Source organism: Erinaceus europaeus, chromosome 9 (genome assembly GCF_950295315.1).
Source record: "Erinaceus europaeus chromosome 9, mEriEur2.1, whole genome shotgun sequence".
NCBI lineage: Eukaryota > Metazoa > Chordata > Mammalia > Eulipotyphla > Erinaceidae > Erinaceus > Erinaceus europaeus.
In genome coordinates this window covers 39,747,916-39,756,149 of record NC_080170.1, presented here as the reverse complement: position 1 = coordinate 39,756,149, position 8,234 = coordinate 39,747,916, and positions in this window count along the sequence as shown.

The following is an 8,234-nucleotide window of genomic DNA, read 5'->3' as shown; positions in this document are numbered from 1 at the left end:
TAGGATTTATTTTATTTTATTTGAAGGATACAGTTCTGAATGCTGAGCATGACTTCTTCAATACAGAAGTGAGCTCTGGATGGTGGGGGTGGAGGATTGTGTTTGACAGATGTAGCCTGGGGGCTACAAACTAGCGGAGGGGAGCAGACATGTGGGAGAACTTTGATATTAGGGTCTACATTCTAGGATTTCCAAAGTGCCAGGCTCTAACCAGAGCTGAAGGTCAGGCAGGTTGGTTAGACAACTAGGCTCAGATCAGTAATCTACACCCTGAGGAAAGGTTTATTTTAGTTTAGTTTTTGTATGCTGCATGTGTGTGCATCATACATGTGTGATGGTGCTGAATGACCACCCTAGTCCAATATTTTATTCTTCATTTTTCTTTTGAGCAAAAAGGCAAAAGTGAGATAGGTACAGAAAATGATAAGATGGAGCTCAAGTGGTACAATCGATTAGTGCATGGTACTTATATAGAAAATGACAAGGGAGGGGCCGGGCAGTGGTGCACCTGGTTGAGTGCACATGTTACAGTACACAATGACCCAAGTTCGAGTCCCCAGTTCCCATCTGCAGAGGGAAAGCTTCACGAGTGTTGAAGAAGGGCTGCAGTAGTCTCTCTGTCTCTCCCTCTCTAACTTCTCCTTCCCTCTAGATTTCTGGCTGTTTCTATCAAATAAATAAAGATAATAAAAAAATTAAAAAAAAAAAAAAGAAAATGACAAGAGACACCAAGCCAAGGTCTTCCCATGAGATGCAAGAACTCAAACCCAGGGTCTCATTCACTCCAGGGTATATATTGAACTAATATCCCACCTCTCTCGTCCATTCCTTTGACCATAGAGATAGCTCACTGTGGCTCTCTGATCCTGTTTCCTCAACTTCACCTTTTAAATGTGTGGGTTCCAGAATGATTCATCCCAGCAGGGACATGCTTGAAGTTCCCAAAAGCTGTGCACAGGAAATATATCTATTCCCAGCAATAATCCATAAGACTCAAAAGAAATTAATTATCTGAAATCAATTTGGGAAATATGACTCTGGACTCCTGTTTATGAGGATACTGCTTGCTTTACCATCACAGGAAGAGACACAGCTCAGTGAAACAACATCAGGTGACACTTCCAGCTGTGATGCACAAGCAGGAAACTCAAGTGGGCAGTCCACCTCATAGTCATGATTTCAGAGCAGTGTGTCAATTACTCAGCCCAGGGAAAATGGGTTTAGTGGCACCCAAATATCTGGAATCCAGAGACAGGAGCTAAACAGAGGAGTCTGTCATTAGTTAAGCCCTAGGCTCACATGTATGGATGAGCTAAAGTGAGGTGGCCTCAAAATAGCAAGTATGGGTCAGAGTGCAGAACAGAGGATCAGGAAGGTTAGAAGGCATGGGGAGGGGGAATCACTAGAGAAGAAAGACATGTTTTCAGTGCCTGTACATGGAACTAACAAGACCTAAGTTGCATCTAGAAGTAAACATCATTTAATAGACCAGCCATCTGAGATCCACCAACAAAAATTCTGAAATTGGGGCTGGGCAGGTAGCACAGTGGGTTAAGTGCACATGGTGTAAAGCACAAGGACTGGCATGAAGATCCCAGTTTGAGCCCCCAGCTCCTCACTTGCAGGGGGATTGCTTCACAGGTGGTGAAGTAGGTCTAAAGGGGTCTATCTTTCTCTCCTTCTCTCTGTCTTCCCCTCCTCTCTTGATTTCTCTCTGTCCTATCCAACAACAATAGCTATAAAAACAATGACAATAGTAACAACAACAAGGGCAGCAAAATGGGAAAAATGGCCTCCAGGAGCAGCAGATTTGTAGTGCAAACCATAGATTCTGGGGATACTGTGACTTCCAGGTTGAGCACTGTGAAGTTTTCCTATTGAAAAATGGGGAACTGAGGAAATGAATCTCCCTGTCAGACTCTCTCTTTCTAAGGTTGATCTTGAGAGAAGAATGGACCTCAGTTTTCTGCCTCCCTGTTAGCTTACTCCCTGTCTCCAGAGACCCTGCATTTTTCTGCATCTATGGGCTCAGCATTCATTAAAACATTAAGCCAGCTCCCCTGCTTCACCCAGCATTCCTTGATACAATGGCCTGCTTTCTTATTATCTACATATCAATGTTCTGCTTTGTCTAACAAATGACTCAAGGTCTCCTCCCTATGTCCCCACCCATGCTGCTCATTTGATATATTATTTTTCCACCATCAAGACCCTCCCTGCCTGCAGGGTATTATTAATCCTACCAGTTAAACCCCTCGCAACAGTTGCTAAGGAAGTTCCTACCTTTCCCAGCCCCCTTTTATCTTTCTCCGCCCCTTTCCTAACCATGTATGCTATTGTCAAGCCACTTCCATTTTCTGGCCTTTAAGAGCTTGGGCACGGGAATGAATAAAGATTTTTGAAATGCCTCACCACCACTAACTTGATTCCTGGACCATTTCTCTTGCATTGCTAGCCTGGCACATACAGCCCCAGTGATAACCCTAGGGGCAAAAAAAAAATCTGAAATCAAGTCTCTAGGAAAAAGATATGAGTCTGAGTGGTTTATTTGTAATTTTTCTATAACTACTTTTAGTTACATGGAATTGACATGCAATCTTGTAAAGAATTTAAGGTGTGGAAGATTGGATACATCTGGCCTAAGAAATAGTTAAACTCTGGTAGAGGTGGGCCTCCATGTATCATTGGCCCTATAAGCAAATCACCTCTCCCACCTGAACTTCAGATAGGGGTCTGGGTGACTATTGAGCCCCACTATAATGCACGAAGATCAGGTCAAGAAGCTAGGTAAACATTAGAGCACAAGGCATGCACAACTGAGACCCCATATCTGAAACATGCTACCCACAGAGGCTAGAACCTACTGGTGCTCTGGCCTCTCTTAAAAATAAACACAAATATTTAAATCAAAAAGACAGGGGAAGGAAGAAAATAAAGAATAGATAAAAGAAAAAGAAAGAGAAAGAAAGAAAGAAAGAAAGAAAGAAAGAAAGAAAGAAAGAAGTCAAACAAAATAGAAGCAACCAAACTGTAAGACTTATGAGAACTATGGTGGTTATCTTTGGGAGGTGGGAGGGTATGGATACAGAACTTTGATGGTAAGTGTGGTGTGGAACTATACACTATATTCTTAAAATCTTGTAACAAACTATTAATAAAAAATTAAAAAATTAAAATTAAATTTCTCAAATCACAAAAAGAGAGAAGGAAAGGAAGGAAGGGAGGAAGGGAGAAAAAGAACAAAGGAGTGGGAGAAGGAGAGCAAGAAAAGAAGGAAAGTCCACTAAAATGGTAGAAAATGTTCCATCCTCTGAAGGAAGGCTGGACAACATATTTTATCTTCCACCTGAGGAAGATGGGTCCTGAAATCAGGGCAGCTTGGAAAGTTCCTACTCATGGCCACAGAATGTGAACTCAGATCTACAGGTATGCAGAGGTCACATATGCACCTAAGCTGAATATGGATGGGCCACAGATGACATCAAATCAATGGGGTTTATAGTCAACAACATTTATACACCTTTCCCATATTTGGGAGCTACTCTCTTCCCTTGTCCAGCTTTCTGGTCCTTTTTCCAGCCATGACATCATCTCCCTAGATAACTTGGTTCCACCTGCATATCAGATTTCAGGCTCAGGGGAAAAAAAAAACTAGTATAGACACAGGCCCTTTGGAATATAACTAAAATATGCCTACTAGCTATCTACAAAATGGAGACCCCCAAATCTTCATCTGCAGTATTCCAGCCTTTAGGTTCATGGTTAGGCAACAATTTGTTCTGCTTTATATGTTAACTCTTCTTTCAGCCACAAGGTTCCAGATGCTAACATGATGCCAACCAGCCTTCCCTGGGCAGATGACCCCACCAATGTGTCCTGGAGCCCCACTTCCCCAGAGCCCTGCCAAACTAGGGAAACAGAGAGACAAGTTGTGAGTATGGATTGACCTGTCAATGCCCATGCTCAGTGGGGAATCAATTACAGAAGCCATGTCGTACTTCTTGTGGGGAGTCCTCTTCTCAAACACAGACTCCTGGCTTGCCTCCTCTGTTGTACACCAGATGCAGGGGCCTAGGAGAATGTTCTGAGGCAGCAGGAGTGAGCCTATAGGACTGACTTAGTGTCCTGTGCTAGTGCCATGACAATAGATGACCTGGGGACTTGTCTGATGGACAATCTGTTTATTGAACAGCAAAGCAGGATTTATAAGGGGTTGTAGGAGAAAGAAAACTGTCCATACCATATCTGGTTTGGGAGAAAAGGGGAAAGAGAGGTAAGGGGTTGGGGAAAGGTCAGAGCATTCCTAGAAAATGTTGATCAAGGGATTTGATTGATCAAAGGAATGAGGAAAACAGGGTTATCAATAACCAGTAGACAGAGAGGGGTCTTAAGGGCAGAGAGAAGATAGATCATGTAAGATTAAAAGGACCAGAGGGGGTGGAAGAGTAAGGAGAATGCTCCTAGTTACTGTTTGATGGAGCAGAACAATGATATATGGATCATATGTGATCAGAAGATTAACTTCTATTAACCTCTGAGTAAACAATCCATCTGGTTTAGGAACAAGGAAATGGGCTGAGTGCAGAGTCTTTGTGAGACAGGGAGACTGACAGAGGGGAGACTTCCTGGTGGTCATTTTCCTCCATGCTTGATCTCAGGTAGAGAGAGACTGATAGGAAGGTCATATCATCCAGGCCCCCATCTTTCAATAGAAGGTCCCACACCATGCTCAACCATATCCTCACAATTTCCCTACAAAGCCAGACCTCCCATCTTCTGCACCCCATAATGACCCTGGGTCCATACTCCCAGAGGGATAAAGAATAGGGAAGCTATCAGGGAAGGGGATGGGATCTAGAATTCTGGTGGTGGGAAATGTGTGGAGTTGTACCCCTCTTATTCTATGGTTTTTGTCAGTGTTTCCTTTTTATAAATAAAGATTAAAAAAAGAAGGAAAGTCCAACTGTTAGAATTTTTTTCAGGCATGGCTGTTACAAATGGTCAGAACAGCTGACTTCTGCTATCTCCCCCTCTTTATTTTTTAATAAAAATATTTACAGGAAGGAAGCTGAACTATTTCTCTGTCTTTCAGTATCACTGATTATGAACATTGATGGGTGGAGTCTCAGAACCAATCCACAACTACAAAAGTCTCTCTGGGAAAGAAGGAAAAAGGGTGAAAGCTTTCTCATGGCTCAGGATGACTTACCCAGAACTAGTCCCCTCTCTAATGATGCAAATCAATGCCATTGTTCTCCTTAATCCTTTAAAACAACTGGTTGTCTTAGTCTTTTAAAAGACTGCAGGACTCTGCAGTGCAATCTCTGGAGATTTTTATTAATTTTTTTATATGTACTTTTACAAGACCAAAACTGATTTCTGGAGATCTTGAGATCTGGAACACTGTGGAAGAAGTCTCAGTGAGGTAAGATAATTGTGAGGTTTTGGGAGTCAGGTGGTAGTGCAGTGCGTTAAGCGCAGGTGGCACAATGCACAGGGACCAGGGTAAGGATTCTGGTTTGAGCCCCTTGCTCCCCACCTGCAGGGGAGTCACTTCACAGGAGGTGAAACAGGTCTGCAGGTGTCTTATCTTTCTCTCCCCCTCTCTCTCTTCCCCTCCTTTATCCATTTCTCTCTTTCCTGTCCAGTAACGATGACATCAATAATGGCTATAACAGTAAAGCAACAAGGGCAACAAAAGAAAACAAATAATTTTTTTTTTTAAATGTGAGGTTTTACTCAGTGAAGCAAATCCCAGGGGGAGGTAGAGAGGGGGTTGAAGGAAAGAAAGAGCTGGGAGCCTGGTTCCTAATAACACAGGCCAGAGAGATTTTCTCTGAAAGAAGGTAGTTTCTTCTCTTTCCTCTTTTGACCCATTTTCTTGAACACACATGAGCTTTAATTTCAAAGTGGCCTTTCAGTTTACACCTGAAAAAAATATCACTTAGTCAAATACTGATACTGAGAACTTATTAGATGCTCACCTTTTGTTTCTACAAGAGATTTGTTGTTGTTGTTGCCACCAGGGTTATTGTTGGGGCTTGGTGCCTGAACAATGCACCCACCACTACTAATAGTTATTCTCCCTTTTCTTTCTTTCTTCCTTTCTTCCTTCCTTCCTTCTTTCCTTCCTTCCTTCCTTTCTTCCTTTATTTATTATTCTTTATGAGAAAAAAAGGAAATTTAGAGAGACATAGGAAGATAGAGAGCCTCCTGCAACACTGCTTCACCACTCATGAAGTGTCCTCTGGAAGGTGGGGAGTGCAGGTTTGAACCGGAAGCTTTGTATATGTTAACATGTGCACTTAACTAGGTCTCAACTGGGTGTGCCATCACCCAGCCCCATTCTACAAAGGATCTTTATGAATATGAATTGATCTCATTTCTGACCTCACCGTGTTTTCTGTCCTTTATTTTCTTTGAGGAGGGAGAGAAATACAGTGCATTTATAATCAAATTGGGAGATGAAGTACAGAGTTTCCTTGTAATGTCTGCAGACTGAACCTCTTTCTAATTTCTCTAATTACTGTTTAAAATTTTGTCACTATCTTTCATTCAGGATTTTCACAAGATTAACTTGGGAAAACTTTTCACCCACTACCTGAGTCCCAATTTCAAGTCTCCTTCTCAGAGAATCAATCACCCTTGAGTGCCCTCTAAAAACAGATGGATTCTCTTGCTGTTTATTTGGATAGGACATGATATTCTTTTTTTCCTGTTATTAATTTGTCATTTCACCTACACTGTGGGCTTAAGAAGTACAAGTACCACGTTTGCCATTTTCAGTTGTTACATGATGGTGACATGTCATCAGAATGAAGAATGAACTGGCACTATAGGTTGGGAAGGAAATATATTCAGACATGAAGCTCATTATTTCAACACTGGGTGCTTAAACATTTGACCCTATCTAATTAGAGTTAGAGGGAACAGTTACATTCCATAATATTTTTGCAAGTTCTTATCTCCTCCATGATTAAAAAATTATTAGTGACTTAATGATGATTAACAAAATTGTAAGATAACAGGTGTACAATTCCATACAGTTCCCATCATCAGAGTTCAATGCCCCGTCCTCCCATTGGAAGCTTCTCTACTCTTTATCCCTCTGGAAGTATGGACCAAAAATCTTTGGTGGTCCAGGAGGTGGCGCAGTGGATAAAGCGTTCTACTCTGAAACATGAGGTCCTGAGTTCAATCCCCGGCAGCACATACATCAGAGTCATGTCTGGTTCTTTCTCTCTCTCCTCCTACTTTCTCATTAATAAATAAAATGTCAAAAAATATATTTGGGGTGCAGAAAATGGAAGGTCTGGCTTCTGGAATTGCATCTCCACTGGACATGGATGTTGGCAGGTTTATCCCTACCCCCAGCCTGTTTCTATCTTTTCCTAGGAGAGTGGGGCTTTGGAGAGGTGAGTTTCCAGGGCACATTGGTGAGGAAATTTGCCCAGGGAAGTCAAGATGGTGTCATGGTAGCATATGCAACTTGGTGGTGGCTGAAAGGCGGTAAGAAATAAAGCAGGACAAATTGTTTAATAAACAGGAACCCAAAGGTAGGAACAGAGCAGATGAAATTAGTAGGGGTCTTCATGTGGGAAGAAGCTAGGAAGTCTATTTTAGGTATGTTCCAAGGGGCCCATGACTTTAGTAACTTTTGCCTGAGCCCAATAACTAATATGCAGCTGGACTGAAATTGTTGTCTGGGAAGATGATGTCAAAGTTGAGAATAGGACTAGAAAGCTGGATTAGGGTAACTCCCAAATATGAGTAAAGTATATAAACATCATTAACTATTAATCCCACAGATATGACCTAGGGCCCATATACATTCATATTTAGCTCCATGAATTCTTATATGGTCAGGAACTTAATCAACCTTCATTTAATTTTACTTCTAGCATAGTTCCTCTTGGACAGTACATTCTTTTTTTTTAATTTTCTAAAAATATTTATTTTATTTATTTATTCCCTTTTGTTGCCCTTGTTGTTTTATTGTTGTAGTTATTATTGTTGTTGTCGTTGTTGGATAGGACAGAGAGAAATGGAGAGAGGGAGGGGAAGACAGAGAGGAGGAGAGAAAGATAGACACCTGCAGACCTGCTTCACCACCTGTGAAGCGACTCCCCTGCAGGTGGGGAGCCGGGGTTCGAACCGGGATCCTTATGGCGGTTCTTGTGCTTTGCACCACCTGCGCTTAGCCTGCTGCACTACATCCCAACTCCCAGTACATT